The sequence below is a fragment of the Mixophyes fleayi genome, chromosome 5, assembly GCF_038048845.1.
Source record: "Mixophyes fleayi isolate aMixFle1 chromosome 5, aMixFle1.hap1, whole genome shotgun sequence".
NCBI classification, from domain to species: Eukaryota; Metazoa; Chordata; class Amphibia; order Anura; family Limnodynastidae; genus Mixophyes; species Mixophyes fleayi.
The window spans coordinates 158305427-158322823 of NC_134406.1; positions in this window are offsets into that span (position 1 = coordinate 158305427).

Genomic DNA, 17397 nt, shown 5'->3' on the forward strand with positions numbered 1-17397 from the left:
ACAGTCAGTTACACGGGACAACACAGATGTCGAGATATCAGGAGAGGATAGATAGATTTGGGTATCATCCGCATAGAGATGATACTGAAAGCCAAAGGAACTTATTAGATTTCCAAGAGAAGCGGTATAGATAGAGAACAGCAGAGGACCTAGCACCGAGCCTTGTGGTACTCCAACTGATAGGGGAAGCGGAGCAGAGGTGGCTTCAGAGAAATTAACAGTGAAAGAGCGATTAGAGAGGTAAGATGAGAACCAGGATAGAACTGTGTCTTGAAGACCTAGGGATTGCAGCGTTTGTATGAGAAGAGAGTGGTCAACGGTGTCAAATGCAGCCGAGAGATCAAGGAGAATTAGGAGAGAGTAATGGCGTTCAGTCTTAGCAGTGATCAGATCATTAACAACCTTGGTCAGCGCAGTCTCTGTGGAGTGTTGAGAACGAAAGCCAGACTGAAGAGGATCCAACAGGTTGTTTGCGGAAAGAAAGCGTGTGAGGCGAGTGTAGGCAAGTCTCTCTAGAAGCTTGGAGGGGCAAGGGAGCTGAGAGATGGGACGGTAATTTGAGAGAGAGTTTGGGTCGGAGTTTTGTTTTTTTAGAATAGGAGTAATCACTGCATGCTTGTATAGTGATGGAAAGATGCCAGTAGAGAGTGAGAGATTACAGATTTGAGTTAGAGGTGAAATGAGCACAGAAGACAGGGATCTACCAATTTGCGAGGGAATAGGATCAAGAGGACAGGAGGTAGAGAAGGAAGATAAGAAGAGCGTAGAAATTTCCTCTTCATTTGTGGGGTCAAATGAAGAAAGGGTGTCAGAGGGTAGTGGGAAGGAAATGAGCTGATGGCTTGTTGAGGAAGAGGATACCATTTCTAGTCTGATCTTGTCAATCTTGTCCTTGAAGTAGGAAGCAAGATCCTGAGCACTGATAGTAGATGGAGGGTTCGGGGTGGGAGGATTGAGAAGATGATTAAATGTATTGAAAAGGCGTTTGGGGTTAGAAGCCTGAGCATAGATAAGAGATTGAAAGTATGTTTGTTTTGCAGTGACCAGAGCATTTCGATAGGAGTGGTAGACAGAAGTATATGTGAAGAAGTCATTAGAGCTTCGAGATTTACGCCAGTGACGTTCTGCTTTACGGGACAGTTTTTGAAGATTTTGTGTTGCTTTGGTGTGCCACGGTTGACATCGAAGTCGACGTGTAGTATGAAGTGTCGCTGGAGCCACTTGATCAAGGGCCGTTGCTAAGGTTAGGTGAAAATGAGGTACTGCCATCTCAGGGGATGAGAATGTAGAGATAGGGGAGAGAAGGTGTTGGAGAGAGGTGGAAAATTGTTGAAGATTAATAGAATTAAGATTTCTACGAGTATGAGGAGGCTTGGTTGAGTTAGACAGTAGAGAGGTTAGAGCAGTGAGGAGAACTGAAGGGTAGCGGCAAGCAGGACACTGCAGGTACACGGAGGCAGCGGATAGGAATCAGCAGGTGCAGTCTCGATGAAACACGGGAGAGTTGAGATGAGCTGGAACTGTTGAGCACGGAGACAGCGGATAGGAATCAGCTGATGCAGTCTCGATGAAACACAGGAGAGTTGAAGTGAGTAGATAACTGTAGTGCACGGAGGCAGCGGATAGGAATCAGCTAATACAGTCATGATGAAACACAGGAGAGTTAAAGTGAGTTGATAACTGTAGTGCACGGAGGCAGCGGATAGGAATCAGCTAATACAGTCACGATGAAACACAGGAGAGTTGAAGTGAGTTGATAACTGTAGTGCACGGAGGCAGCGGATAGGAATCAGCTAATACAGTCACGATGAAACACAGGAGAGTTGAAGTGAGTTGATAACTGTAGTGCACGGAGGCAGCGGATAGGAATCAGCTAATACAGTCACGATGAAACACAGGAGAGTTGAAGTGGTCTGGAAACCACAGGAATCAGCAGCGCTGAATACACGAGGAAACACAGGAACACCTTCAGAGGCTCATGGGAATGAGACTCCAAGATCAGGCAACGTGGTATTGAACACAGGTGCTTTAAATAGGGAGTGTTGCCTGATCAGCCAATTAACTAAAAGGAACATGAACTGAAGGTTTGAAAGGGCTGCACATGCGCAGACCCTCAGGATGGTGGACGGCCACGGTTCCTAAATACACGGGAAGAAGCACTCACAGTCTGGTGAGTGACAGACACACTACAGAATGCCCTGGCCACACCTGAATTTTCTGCATCTACACCAGAATCTTCTCCAGCAGTTGCCGCAAGAGACTCCCAATTATGCATTCCCAATCCACCTAAGTTTGGCAGGGATCCCAGGCTTTGCAGAGGGTTCTTAAATCAATGTTCAATACAATTTTAACTCATACAAGGAAACTTCCATTTCAAAAGGGCTAAGGTAGCCTCTATAATATCGCTTCTTTCTGGTCAAGCCCTTGTCTGGACTTCACCCTTGTGGGAGAGGAATGATCCTTTGTTGCACAGTTATGCCAGTTTCTTAACTATGTTTAAGAAGATTTTTGATGAATGGTAGAGTTTCCTTCGCAGTTAATGGGATATTATGTCTACACCAAGGTACCCAGACTGTGAGACAGTATGCTGTCCAATTTAGAACTATGGTGTCTGAGCTCCATTGGAATAATGAGGCCTTTGTTGCTACCTTCTGGCATGGTCTTTCAGATCGAATAAAGGACAAGCTGGTTTCACGGGAACTTCTTACTACACTCAATGAATTGTTTGAGCTATGCTGCAAGACTGACCTTTGTTTCAAAGAACGCAATTCTGAGAAAGAACAGTCTCATTGAAGCACTAATCATCTGGCTCCAAATTTCAGGCACCAGTACTTCCTCCTGAGGAACCTATGCAGTTGGGAAGAACTCGTCTGATGGCTGAAGAGAAAGAGAGGAGATTTCGGAATAGACTTTGCTTTACTGCAGGGAGAGTGGTCACCTCTTAGGGCCCTGTCCCAAGCACCAGGGAAATGACAGGGCCTATCGAGATTTAGAGAGGTATCTCAGAGCAGTTCCAGTAAGATTTCTTTACCCCTGATTCCCACTTTATACCAGGATATTGTGCATGTTTTCTGTGAACAATAAGCCACTAAACTACCTTTTCATAGAATCTGGGACTGTAGACTTGACCTCTTACCTAGGAAACCTATTCCAAGGGGTCATGTTTTTCCTTTATCCATTCCTGAATCGAATGCCATGGTAGAATATGTCTAAGAAAATCCGAAGAGAGGATTCATCCATAAATCTATCTCCCCCACAACTTTTTCTGGCTATGGTGAGAAGAATAATAGTCAAAACAGGGACAGAGACCACCTTATTTTTCTGGGTTTTTTTGTACTGTTGTGATATTTATATTATTTTTTAATGATTTACTGAAATTTGAACATTAGAAAAGCTAAATGTAAGATTTGAAAAATGACACCAGAAATCTTCTCAAAATATGTTTTGCACTTATAGACAGTGTTAGTAGATGAGTCATCAGTAATTGCGTCTGAAAAATTACACAAGTGCAAGCCAAAACATAAAGGTACACAGAGGGTTAATTGTTTCATTGAAGTGTTAGGAGTGTTAATAAAGTATGTGTATTTTCATCTAAAAATAGGCTAATTGAAATATTGTCACTGAAAAAGATGACAAATACCACATTCTGCATCATCACAGTGGCGTTTCTTGTGCTGGTTGCATATGCAGTATTAAAGTAATTTCATCGTTTTCCAATAAGTATTGTCTATGCGATTTGTGTGGTTCCAAAGCACAAGCAATTTATTTAGCAAAAGCAAAAGTTTAGCAGTTCATTAAATAAGTACAGTACAGCCGATACCTGATACATACATACATGCGCTGCTCTCAGCTGCGACAGTGCTTCATTCCAGAAGACTGTGGTCAGAGAAACTGTTTAGCTGGTTCCAGGGTGCTGTATATATACATTTAGTGATACAGTGAAGACGATAAAGGGGACTTGGCATGTGTCCATAAGTTCAGGCTCCAGGAAGGTCCAGTGTAAAGCAGTCCATAGGTCAGTTCAAACAACCCCCTCCAAAGGTGGGGGTCAACATTCCAAGGGTAGGCGTCTGCTCTCCAGATGATGCATACTTAGTTTTCCCGTCAAGAACTGGTTCAAACTGGTTCAAACTGGTCTATTAGCATTACACAGACAATATCATTCCAATCACTTATTCCCTATCATCAATAACTAGCGCACGCAATGTGCGATCCTTTCGGCGAATGAACTGGACAACTGCGGATAAATAGGGGATTTTAATGATACCAAACATGACATGCTTCCCGTGACCTGAACTTAAAATATCACATACATATAACCTTATAATATATAACTATAAACAACATAACATCTGCTCATAAACGACTGTGGAATGGAACCATTATAAATATGAAATATATACATGAATGAATGTGAAAGTGCGAGTGCGTGCGTGCTTTATCGTACGATTGCACCATAGCACGTGGCGTACTTATCGCAATCGCACGGTAAAACAATATTAATCAATATACTTTCTTTCATCCAATTATACGACTTTGACAGCAGAGAAGGACACAATTAAGGCTTATGTATGTCCAACATAAACCTGGCACATATGCAATTGTTGTGGTCCTGGACACTTTTTCAGATGCGTCCCACTTTGCACACTATGCAAAATTATTTTTTTCGTCTTCAATTTATGCCTAATTTTTTAACAAAATTGTGTATAAGACTACAGCAGGTCCTTAATTCAAACCTAAATACTGTAACTAGATTAGATGAACAGGTGCTATTTCTGTGGTAGATGGTAGTCCAAGGTTTTGGTACCACTGGCCAGTTTCATTAAGTAGAAAAAAATAAGTCCAGGAAAACGTAATAAACACCTTGTCTGTCCAGCACTAACTAAACATACATCGTTCCTGACTATCAAGCTAAAAAAAATCATGAAAAGTTCCAGCATATAAATATTTGCAACAAGTATCAGGCTCCCCTATAGAGACTCTGCAGTCCCTTCCCCCCACGTGGAGCAGACTGATCTGACTTTTAAATACATCTCATAGGTGCGACCATTAATCTGCAATCAGACGGACAGAAAAGAAGACACAGACTGGGCCTTGTAAATGGAGCCCACTCTTCTCTCTCCATTTACATCCCAGGGACCCTTACCAGCTTCTCCCTAAAGCCGAACACACTCTTTTGGGAAACTCCTTCCCACCCAACACAATCTCCCTTTATTTTTTAAAACATGTAGGTCATAAACCTGGTACAAACATATCTACCTAAGAACACTATTCCAGTGTTTTTGTCACAATACATAACAGACGGTGGTAACAGAAAAAAATATTAAAAACCTATAGTTTGCAAAGTACAGTAACTCAAAATTGTCTGAACTCATTCCATTGAAAGTAGAAAACATGTCAACATGACAATATAACAATGCAGTAAATGACACTATTAGAAATATAACAGTTCTACTTTTTTTTTACTCATAGCAATATCACTAATACACAGCACCATTTTTATTTTTTTTATTTGTATTCATTTATTTACTGGCTTGTCATTAGACTTTTCATTATTGCAGCTCTAAAAGCTATTACAGATATTTGGATACTGCAAGAAATCCCAAAAGTATATACTGTATAAGGTTTAATAAGTCATTTACGGGTATACTCAGCAAACATCATTGACTGAATTCTCGGAAGTACTAGATAACAATGTTATCCATTTAAGTTTGTAATGATTGCAATACAGAATTTAAATCTGCACATTCTCTATCAACACAGGATCTGTTAAAATCAATTTTGAAATTAGAACTTTAGTTTTTTAAAGCATTTATAAAATTAAACTGCAATATACTTACCACCATATTGGTAACACTGCATTAACTAGAATTCACATTAAATCAAAATAAGAATATATTAAATCCTTAACAGGGAATTGTCACATCACAATACATTAAATATAATTTACCAGCTAGGTAATACACTTTGGTTATGGTATAGTGGATTCTTAGGATGAACCAAATTAGTGCTGGGAGAACAGAGACACAGAGTCTAACAGAACCCCTGGAATTCACAAGGGACCTCCTAAAGGAAGCTTGGGCTTAGCTCCTGGTCCTCAGATCTACCTTGGTATGAAAGGCTGGTAGCACGCCAGATGGTAAAGGAAGTGTGGTGCTAAAGCCAATATCAGATGAGGGGTCAAAAGTAGCCATGGTCAGTAACACCGGAGAGCACAAGCTAATACCAGAACACTGGAGAAGGTAGGGAAAGAATTTCCTATGCTGAAAATGCAAACACAAATAAGACTGACACTAAAAAGGTGACAATGAAAATCCTAACAAGGAGGAAATACTTAACTTTATAAACAATGACAGAGAAGAAATCCAGACTGGTTAATACCTACATAGAACAAATCCAGACACATAAAATACTGACAGTGTGATTGTTGACAGTGAAAATAACGACAGTCACACTGCCAGCTTAACTGGCTGTGTGAGCAGGTCCGCTGGCATACAACCACAGGACCTGCTGCAAGTAAACAGTGTAAAAATAAATAAATAAATAAATTAGCACTAGGCATAGATAGCTAGGGCTGGTGGTATCATAGCAGAGGAATACACAGCAGGGGGGGGGGGGCCTTCCTTGATAACAACCAACCCCAAACTGGTCAGCATGGGACTGGATTCACTAGAGAGTGCGGTCTGCAAACAAAATATGCCCCTCCCCTGTAGTAATACCCAGCTCTGTGCTGCCAGTTCTAGTGTTCTCAACATTCTTGTGTGTTGGATGTGGGATAATAAAGTGTGTAAAATATGAGGGGAAAAAAAGTGTTTAAAACACTATTTTAGTTTGTGGGACTAAAAGTCCAAGACAGCCCGGGATGCCATTATTTAATATCTTCACTGTATAAACAATTAGCAGTTAAATGTTGTGGTCATTGCTGTTATTTGAGCAAGCTGGGCCCAATTCCAGCCACTTACATTTCTTTAGGCATGGATATGATTATTGTAAATAAATGTATTTTAGTCAGGGGCACATGTACAGACTGCAATATTGCACCTCCGCCAGACTAGTGGTCAAGCTGGGACTGTCTCCAGCCACATACTGTTTTTTAGACATGGATACCAATAAAACATAGACACTTGTTAATAGTATAATATCTTATATTAAAATTGACTTGCTCTTGACATCTTCGGCATACCATTAAATGTGCCCTTATTTATTTTTTCTAGCAGTTTTGTAGAAAATGGGACTGTGTTTGTTTAACAAATGCTGCCTGTAAGTTGGATGGCTGTTCCATTTTACTCCTAGGAACATCCTTGGTCATACTGTTCTTGTAAAAGCCGCTAGGCAAACCAATGTAATTTTTTATTTGTTATATTAGAAATGTTTTAGAATGTTTTGTTAGAAACAATGTTATGGGTTATAGGACTCATTGGGGGGTATTCAATTGTCCATGGGTTCGAGCGCGAAAAAACTATTACCGTTAATACGGTAATCTCTTGCTGGATTTCTGAAATCCAGCGAGTAAATTACCGTATTAGCAGTTTTTCCGTGCAGGATTACCGTTATACCGTAATAACGGTAATCCTGTGCGGACCGCTGGATTTTTGGCAATCCCGCGGACAATTGAATATGCCCCTTTATGCTTTAATTATGCTGGTGGATGGTCCGTAACAACGGTAGTATCAGTAAGGTTTTTCTACCCACAGACGGTTTAAAAAGCACTTCATGGGTAATTTTCAGCACAGTTTGTGGCAATCATGTGCTAACCCCATTACTGGCCCATTGTTTCATCTCCAGTGGTCCCATTGCCTTACATTTTCCCTTAGCAGACTTCCAGCTGCCCTTACAGTGTTGGGGGTTACCTAGCTCATGTCACCTGGCGGAAGTGGGAAGGTTTGTCTAGGGAGACGTCTTATCCTATGAGAGGATATCTCAGGGCAGGGGGGCTGTCAGTTACCATGGTCACCTGGGTAGGGGGATAAAAAGGAGCCCTGAGAGTCCAGAGTTGTGTTTTGTTTTAGGGTAAAAATGACCTAAGAGCTGATGCCATCATGACTTCATTGAATTTGCATGCACTTGGAATATTTTCCAGTCATCAACTTTGGTTACTGTAATCTGACATTTGCCAGACTCTGTTACCTCCTTGGTGAATGTATTTACCAATGACATATGCTGTTGATGTTCCTAACTTTTACAAATACCTTCAGCACTTAAAGAAATTTATTTGGATTTATACCTGGTTTCGGTCTAAATGATATAAAGAACCCCACACACTTGCAATACTATTAGAGAAAAACAAAACAAAATGTAAACACTTTGGGCCTGATTCAGCAAGGCACGTATCTGCCAATTTAGAGCGTATTACATGGAAAATGAATCTGTGCATGTCCAGAACCGGTACATACACCAGTAAATTCAGCCCTTTTCACTCCTTCTTTGCATGCCAAGGACACTTACAACAGCCTACGATTTTAGTAAGTGAACATGATGGGGAAGGTGTCTTTTGTCTAGGGATGAGCGCGCTCGGATTTCTGAAATCCGAGCCCACCCGAACGTTGCGGATCCGAGTCGGATCCGAGACAGATCCGGGTATTGGCGCCAAATTCAAAAGTGAAACTGAGGCTCTGACTCATAATCCCGTTGTCGGATCTCGCGATACTCGGATCCTATAAATTCCCCGCTAGTCGCCGCCATCTTCACTCGGGCATTGATCAGGGTAGAGGGAGGGTGTGTTAGGTGGTCCTCTGTGCTGTTTAGTTCTGTGCTGTTTAGTTCTGTGCTGTTTAGTTCTGTGCTGTTTAGTTCTGTGCTGTTTAGTTCTGTGCTGTTTAGTGCTGTGCTGTGCTGTGCTGTTTAGTGCTGTGCTGTTTAGTGCTGTGCTGTGCTGTGCTGTGCTGTGCTGTGCTGTGTTCTGCAGTATCAGTCCAGTGGTGCTGTGTGCTGTGCTCTGTCCTTCTGAGGTCAGTGGTGCTGCTGGGTCCTGTGCTGTGTCCTGTTCAGTCCAGTGGTGCTGTGTCCTGTGCTCTGTGCTTCTAAGGGCATAGTTATTTCCCCAATATTCCCCTGTGTTTAAAAAAATAAAAAAAAGTTTTTTTAAAAAATACCAAAAACTACTTTAATATTTTTTAATTACCACAAAATTTTCACAACCAATCCTGCAGTATAAGCCCATTGGTACTGCAATATTACCAAGTTCACACATTCAGCAGTAAAAGTCCAGTGGTACTGCAATATTACAAAGTTTACACATTCTGCAGTATCAGTCCAGTGGTGCTGTGTCCTGTGCTCTGTCCTGCTGAGTTCCGTAGTGCTGCTGGGTCCTGTGCCGTGTCCTGTTCAGTCCAGTGGTGCTGTGTCCTGTGCTCTGTGCTTCTAAGGGCATAGTTATTTCCCCATTATTCCCAAGTTTTTAAAAAATAAAAAAAAAGTAAAAAATAATAAAAAATTTAAAAAAAAAAAAATATATAATAATTATAACCAAATTTGCAAAACCAATCCAGCATTATAAGTCCATTGGTACTGCAATATTACCAAGTTCACACATTCTGCAGTATCAGTCCAGTGGTGCTGTGTCCTGTGCTCTGTCCTGCTGAGTTCCGTAGTGCTGCTGGGTCCTGTGCCGTGTCCTGTTCAGTCCAGTGGTGCTGTGTCCTGTGCTCTGTGCTTCTAAGGGCATAGTTATTTCCCCACTATTCCCAAGTTTTTTAAAAATAAAAAAAAAGTAAAAAAAAATAAAAAATAAAAAAAAAAATATATATATAATAATTATAACCAAATTTGCAAAACCAATCCAGCAGTATAAGTCCATTGGTACTGCAATATTACCAAGTTCACACATTCTGCAGTATCTTGTGCTACATATAATGGAGACCAAAAATTTGGAGGATAAAGTAGGGAAAGATCAAGACCCACTTCCTCCTAATGCTGAAGCTGCTGCCACTAGTCATGACATAGACGATGAAATGCCATCAACGTCGTCTTCCAAGCCCGATGCCCAATCTCGTAGTACCGGGCATGTAAAATCCAAAAAGCCCAAGTTAAGAAAAAGTAGCAAAAAGAGAAACTTAAAATCATCTGAGGAGAAACGTAAAGTTGCCAATATGCCATTTACGACACGGAGTGGCAAGGAACGGCTTAGGCCCTGGCCCGTGTTCATGACTAGTGGTTCAGCTTCACCCACGGATCTTAGCCCTCCTCCTCCTCCCCCCCCCTACAAAAAATTGAAGAGAGTTATGCTGTCAGCAACAAAACAGCAAACAACTCTGCCTTCTAAAGAGAAATTATCACAAATCCCCAAGGCGAGTCCAAGGGTGTTGGTGGTTGTCAAGCCTGACCTTCCCATCACTGTACGGGAAGAGGTGGCTCGGGAGGAGGCTATTGATGATGTAGCTGGCGCTGTGGAGGAACTTGATGATGAGGATGGTGATGTGGTTATTGTAAATGAGGCACCAGGGGGGGAAACAGCTGATGTCCATGGGATGAAAAAGCCCATCGTCATGCCTGGTCAGAAGACCAAAAAATGCACCTCTTCGGTCTGGAGTTATTTTTATCCAAATCCAGACAACCAATGTATGGCAATATGTAGCTTATGTAAAGCTCAAATAAGCAGGGGTAAGGATCTTGCCCACCTAGGAACATCCTCCCTTATACGTCACCTGAATAACCTTCATAGTTCAGTGGTTAGTTCAGGAACTGGGGCTAGGACCCTCATCGGTACAGGGACACCTAAATCCCGTGGTCCAGTTGGATACACACCAGCAACACCCTCCTCGTCAACTTCCTCCACAATCTCCATCAGATTCAGTCCTGCAGCCCAAGTCACCAGCCAGACTGAGTCCTCCTCAATACGGGATTCATCCGAGGAATCCTGCAGCGGTACGCCTACTACTGCCACTGCTGCTGTTGCTGCTGTTAGTCGGTCATCTTCCCAGAGGGGAAGTCGTAAGACCGCTAAGTCTTTCACCAAACAATTGACCGTCCAACAGTCGTTTGCCATGACCACCAAATACGATAGTAGTCACCCTATTGCAAAGCGTATAACTGCGGCTGTAACTGCAATGTTGGTGTTAGACGTGCGCCCGGTGTCCGCCATCAGTGGAGTGGGATTTAGAGGGTTGATGGAGGTATTGTGTCCCCGGTACCAAATCCCCTCGAGATTCCACTTCACTAGGCAGGCGATACCAAAAATGTACAGAGAAGTACGATCAAGTGTCCTCAGTGCTCTTAAAAATGCGGTTGTACCCACTGTCCACTTAACCACGGACATGTGGACAAGTGGTTCTGGGCAAACGAAGGACTATATGACTGTGACAGCCCACTGGGTAGATGCATCCCCTTCCGCAGCAACAGCAACAGCTGCATCAGTAGCAGCATCTACAAAATGGCTGCTCATGCAAAGGCAGGCAACATTGTGCATTACAGGCTTTAATAAGAGGCACAACGCTGACAACATATTAGAGAAAATGAGGGAAATTATCTCCCAGTGGCTTACCCCACTTAGACTCTCATGGGGATTTGTGGTGTCAGACAATGCCAGTAACATTGTGCGGGCATTAAATATGGGCAATTTCCAGCACGTCCCATGTTTTGCCCACACCATTAATTTGGTGGTGCAGCATTACCTCAAGAGTGACAGGGGTGTGCAGGAGATGCTTGCGGTGGCCCGCAAAATTGCTGGACACTTTCGGCATTCAGCCAGTGCCTACCGCAGACTAGAGGCACATCAAAAAAGCTTGAACCTGCCCTGCCATCACCTCAAACAAGAGGTTGTGACGCGCTGGAACTCCACCCTCTATATGCTGCAGAGGATGGAGGAGCAGCAAAAGGCCATTCAGGCCTACACAGCCACCTACGACATAGGCAAAGGAGTGGGGATGCGCCTGAGTCAAGCGCAGTGGAGACTGATTTCCGTGTTGTGCAAGGTTCTGCAGCCATTTGAACTTGCCACACGAGAAGTCAGTTCCGACACTGCCAGCTTGAGTCAGGTCATTCCCCTGATCAGGCTGTTGCAGAAGCAGCTGGAGAAAGTGAGGGAGGAGCTGGTAAGCCATTGCGATTACAGCAAGCATGTAGCTCTTGTGGATGTAGCCCTTCGTACGCTTTGCCAGGATCCGAGGGTGGTCACTCTTTTAAAGTCAGAGGAATACATTCTGGCCACCGTGCTCGATCCTCGGTTTAAAGCGTATGTTGTGTCTCTGTTTCCGGCGGACACAAATCTACAGCGGTGCAAAGACCTGCTGGTCAGGAGATTGTCCTCTGAAGAGGACCGTGACATGCCAACAGCTCCACCCTCATTTTCTTCCACATCTATGGCTGCGAGGAAAAAGCTCAGTTTTCCCAAAAGAGGCACTGGCGGGGATGCTGATAACATCTGGTCCGGACTGAAGGACCTGCCAACCATTGCAGACATGTCTACTCTCGCTGCATTGGATGCTGTGACAATAGAAAAAATTGTGGATGATTACTTTGCTGACACCATCCAAGTAGACATGTCAGACAGTCCATATTGTTACTGGCAGGAAAAAAAGGCAGTTTGGAAGCCCCTGTACAAACTGGCTCTATTTTACCTGAGTTGTCCCCCCTCCAGTGTGTACTCGGAAAGAGTTTTTAGTGCAGCGGGGAACCTGGTCAGTGAGCGGCGAAGGAGGTTGCTTCCTCACAACGTTGAAAAAATGATGTTTATAAAAATGAATAATCAATTCCTCAATGAAGTACAGCACTGCCCTCCAGATACTACAGAGGGACCTGTGGTTGTGGAGTCCAGCGGGGACGAATTGATAATGTGTGATGAGGAGGAAGTACACACTGTAGGGGGAGAGGAATCAGAGGTTGAGGATGAGGACGACATCTTGCCTCAGTAGAGCCTGTTTAGTCTGTACAGGGAGAGATGAATAGCTTTTTTGGTGTGGGGGCCCAAACAAACCAATCATTTCAGTCAAAGTTGTTTGGTAGGCCCTGTCGCTGAAATGATTGGTTTGTTAAAGTGTGCATGTCCTATTTCAACAACAGACCTCTCAACTGCAGCTCATCCCTCCTCTGCGGGGATAATGTCTCCTGTGCTCTGACACGTCACTCTGTGTACTCTCAGCCTCAGGATCTGACACTACAGCTACCATGCCTCTTGTAGCAGCCCTCACTCCAGGGCCTCTTCCATGTGCAGTGTCCCCCTCTCTCTTGGGTTCACTATAGTGACATGGAGTTCTCCCCCTCATCCAGGGCACACATTCCTTGCCCTGGCTCAGTCACCACGCTCAGACTTCCAGGCAATGCTGGGGGAGCCTGGGAGCTTCCACCCCAGGTCCCCAGCTACAACTCTCCTCTCCTGTGTCTTCTCTCTCTTTCTGACACTTTAAAGATCGTGCCTTTAAATGAAAAAGTCAGTCTTCATTGCACGACTATGTGCAAGTGCAACAGGGACATTTTTTTGGGTTTACAAAGTCAAACAATAACACTACGACCCTGTCTGTCTGGGGTCTGTCAATGACGAATTGTCTGGAGCATGTTTTGAGGAGGTATTGTGGCCCCGGTATCAAATTGGGTACCGGGGCCACCCCACTATGCAGTCCAGATACTTGTTTGGTGGAATTCCGACACGTGGAGGGTTTTTTAATTATATTGTGGCCTCGGTACCAAATTGTGTACCGGGGCCACCACACTACGCAGTCAAGATACTTGTTTGGTGGAATTCAGACCAGTTGAGGGTTTTATTATTATATTGTGTGGACCACTCTATCTATACCACACTACAACTCTATACCACTCTATTTCCTACTTTAATTCTATTTAATTCTATTTCCTACTTTAATTCTATTACTAATTAATTAACATAAAGAGGAACAAAAAAAAACAATTTTACCAAAAGTATAATATGACTTAGACTTACAAACACTACACTTGAAAGATCGTGCCTTTAAATGAAAAAGTAAGTCTTCATTGCACGACTATGTGCAACAGGGACAGTTTTTTTCTTTACAAAGTCAACTAATAACACTTGGACCCTGTCTGTCTTTAACATACTTGATGGGATCTCAATGACGAATTGTCTGTAGCATGTTTGGAGGAGGTATTGTGGCCCCGGTATCAAGTTGGGTACCGGGGCCACCCCACTACGCAGTCCAGATACTTGTTTGGTGGAATTCTGACACGTGGAGGGTGTATTTATTTTATTGTGGCCCCGGTATCAAATTGGGTACCGGGGCCACCCCACTACGCAGTCCAGATACTTGTTTGGTGGAATTCTGACACGTGGAGGGTGTATTTATTTTATTGTGGCCCCGGTATCAAATTGGGTACCGGGGCCACCCCACTACGCAGTCCAGATACTTGTTTGGTGGAATTCTGACACGTGGAGGGTGTATTTATTTTATTGTGGCCCCGGTATCAAATTGGGTACCGGGGCCACCCCACTACGCAGTCCAGATACTTGTTTGGTGGAATTCTGACACGTGGAGGGTGTATTTATTTTATTGTGGCCCCGGTATCAAATTGGGTACCGTGGCCACCCCACTACGCAGTCCAGATACTTGTTTGGTGGAATTCTGACACGTGGAGGGTTTTTTAATTATATTGTGGCCTCGGTACCAAATTGTGTACCGGGGCCACCACACTACGCGGTCAAGATAGATAGATGCGTATCATAGATAAAGTACATTCAGTGGTGTGGGGCAAATTGAAAAATATTCAAAATGCACTGACATTATCAAAAACAAGAGGTTGTCACACGCTAAAACTCCAACATGTATATGATGGAGAGGATGGAGGAGCAGCCGTATGTGTAGTGTAATGCAGACCTGTTGAAGGTTTTTTATATATTTTATTGTGGTGCCCAGTGCCCACTCCTCTAGGCAGTCCAGGTACATTTATTGGTGCGATTCATAAAAGTTCAGGGTTTTTAATATATCTTGTGGTGACCCACTCCTCTACGCAGTCCAGGTACATTTATTGGTGCGATTCATAAAAGTTCAGGGTTTTTAATATATTGTGGTGACCCACTCCTCTACGCAGTCCAGGTACATTTATTGGTGCGATTCATAAAAGTTCAGGGTTTTTAATATATTGTGGTGACCCACTCCTCTACGCAGTCCAGGTACATTTATTGGTGCGAATCAAACAAGTTGATGGTTTTCTTATTATATATATTGTGGTGACCCACTCCTCTACGCAGTCCAGGTACATTTATTGGTGCGATTCATAAAAGTTCAGGGTTTTTAATATATTGTGGTGACCCACTCCTCTACGCAGTCCAGGTACAATTATTGGTGCGAATCATAAAAGTTCAGGGTTTTTAAGATATTGTGGTGACCCACTCCTCTACGCAGTCCAGGTACAATTATTGGTGCGAATCATAAAAGTTCAGGGTTTTTAATATATTGTGGTGACCCACTCCTCTACGCAGTCCAGGTACATTTATTGGTGCGAATCATAAAAGTTCAGGGTTTTTAATATATCTTGTGGTGACCCACTCCTCTACGCAGTCCAGGTACATTTATTGGTGCGATTCATAAAAGTTCAGGGTTTTTAATATATTGTGGTGACCCACTCCTCTACGCAGTCCAGGTACATTTATTGGTGCGAATCAAACAAGTTGATGGTTTTCTTATTATATATATTGTGGTGACCCACTCCTCTACGCAGTCCAGGTACATTTATTGGTGCGATTCATAAAAGTTCAGGGTTTTTAATATATTGTGGTGACCCACTCCTCTACGCAGTCCAGGTACATTTATTGGTGCGAATCAAACAAGTTGGTGGTTTTCTTATTATATATATTGTGGTGACCCACTCCTCTACGCAGTCCAGGTACATTTATTGGTGCGATTCATAAAAGTTCAGGGTTTTTAATATATTGTGGTGACCCACTCCTCTACGCAGTCCAGGTACAATTATTGGTGCGAATCATAAAAGTTCAGGGTTTTTAATATATTGTGGTGTTGTGGCCCCGGTATCAAGTTGGGTACCGGGGCCACCCCACTACGCAGTCCAGATACTTGTTTGGTGGAATTCTGACACGTGGAGGGTGTATTTATTTTATTGTGGCCCCGGTATCAAATTGGGTACCGGGGCCACCCCACTACGCAGTCCAGATACTTGTTTGGTGGAATTCTGACACGTGGAGGGTGTATTTATTTTATTGTGGCCCCGGTATCAAATTGGGTACCGGGGCCACCCCACTACGCAGTCCAGATACTTGTTTGGTGGAATTCTGACACGTGGAGGGTGTATTTATTTTATTGTGGCCCCGGTATCAAATTGGGTACCGGGGCCACCCCACTACGCAGTCCAGATACTTGTTTGGTGGAATTCTGACACGTGGAGGGTGTATTTATTTTATTGTGGCCCCGGTATCAAATTGGGTACCGTGGCCACCCCACTACGCAGTCCAGATACTTGTTTGGTGGAATTCTGACACGTGGAGGGTTTTTTAATTATATTGTGGCCTCGGTACCAAATTGTGTACCGGGGCCACCACACTACGCAGTCAAGATAGATAGATGCGTATCATAGATAAAGTACATTCAGTGGTGTGGGGCAAATTGAAAAATATTCAAAATGCACTGACATTATCAAAAACAAGAGGTTGTCACACGCTAAAACTCCAACATGTATATGATGGAGAGGATGGAGGAGCAGCCGTATGTGTAGTGTAATGCAGACCTGTTGAAGGTTTTTTATATATTTTATTGTGGTGCCCAGTGCCCACTCCTCTAGGCAGTCCAGGTACATTTATTGGTGCGATTCATAAAAGTTCAGGGTTTTTAATATATCTTGTGGTGACCCACTCCTCTACGCAGTCCAGGTACATTTATTGGTGCGATTCATAAAAGTTCAGGGTTTTTAATATATTGTGGTGACCCACTCCTCTACGCAGTCCAGGTACATTTATTGGTGCGATTCATAAAAGTTCAGGGTTTTTAATATATTGTGGTGACCCACTCCTCTACGCAGTCCAGGTACATTTATTGGTGCGAATCAAACAAGTTGATGGTTTTCTTATTATATATATTGTGGTGACCCACTCCTCTACGCAGTCCAGGTACATTTATTGGTGCGATTCATAAAAGTTCAGGGTTTTTAATATATTGTGGTGACCCACTCCTCTACGCAGTCCAGGTACAATTATTGGTGCGAATCATAAAAGTTCAGGGTTTTTAAGATATTGTGGTGACCCACTCCTCTACGCAGTCCAGGTACAATTATTGGTGCGAATCATAAAAGTTCAGGGTTTTTAATATATTGTGGTGACCCACTCCTCTACGCAGTCCAGGTACATTTATTGGTGCGAATCATAAAAGTTCAGGGTTTTTAATATATCTTGTGGTGACCCACTCCTCTACGCAGTCCAGGTACATTTATTGGTGCGATTCATAAAAGTTCAGGGTTTTTAATATATTGTGGTGACCCACTCCTCTA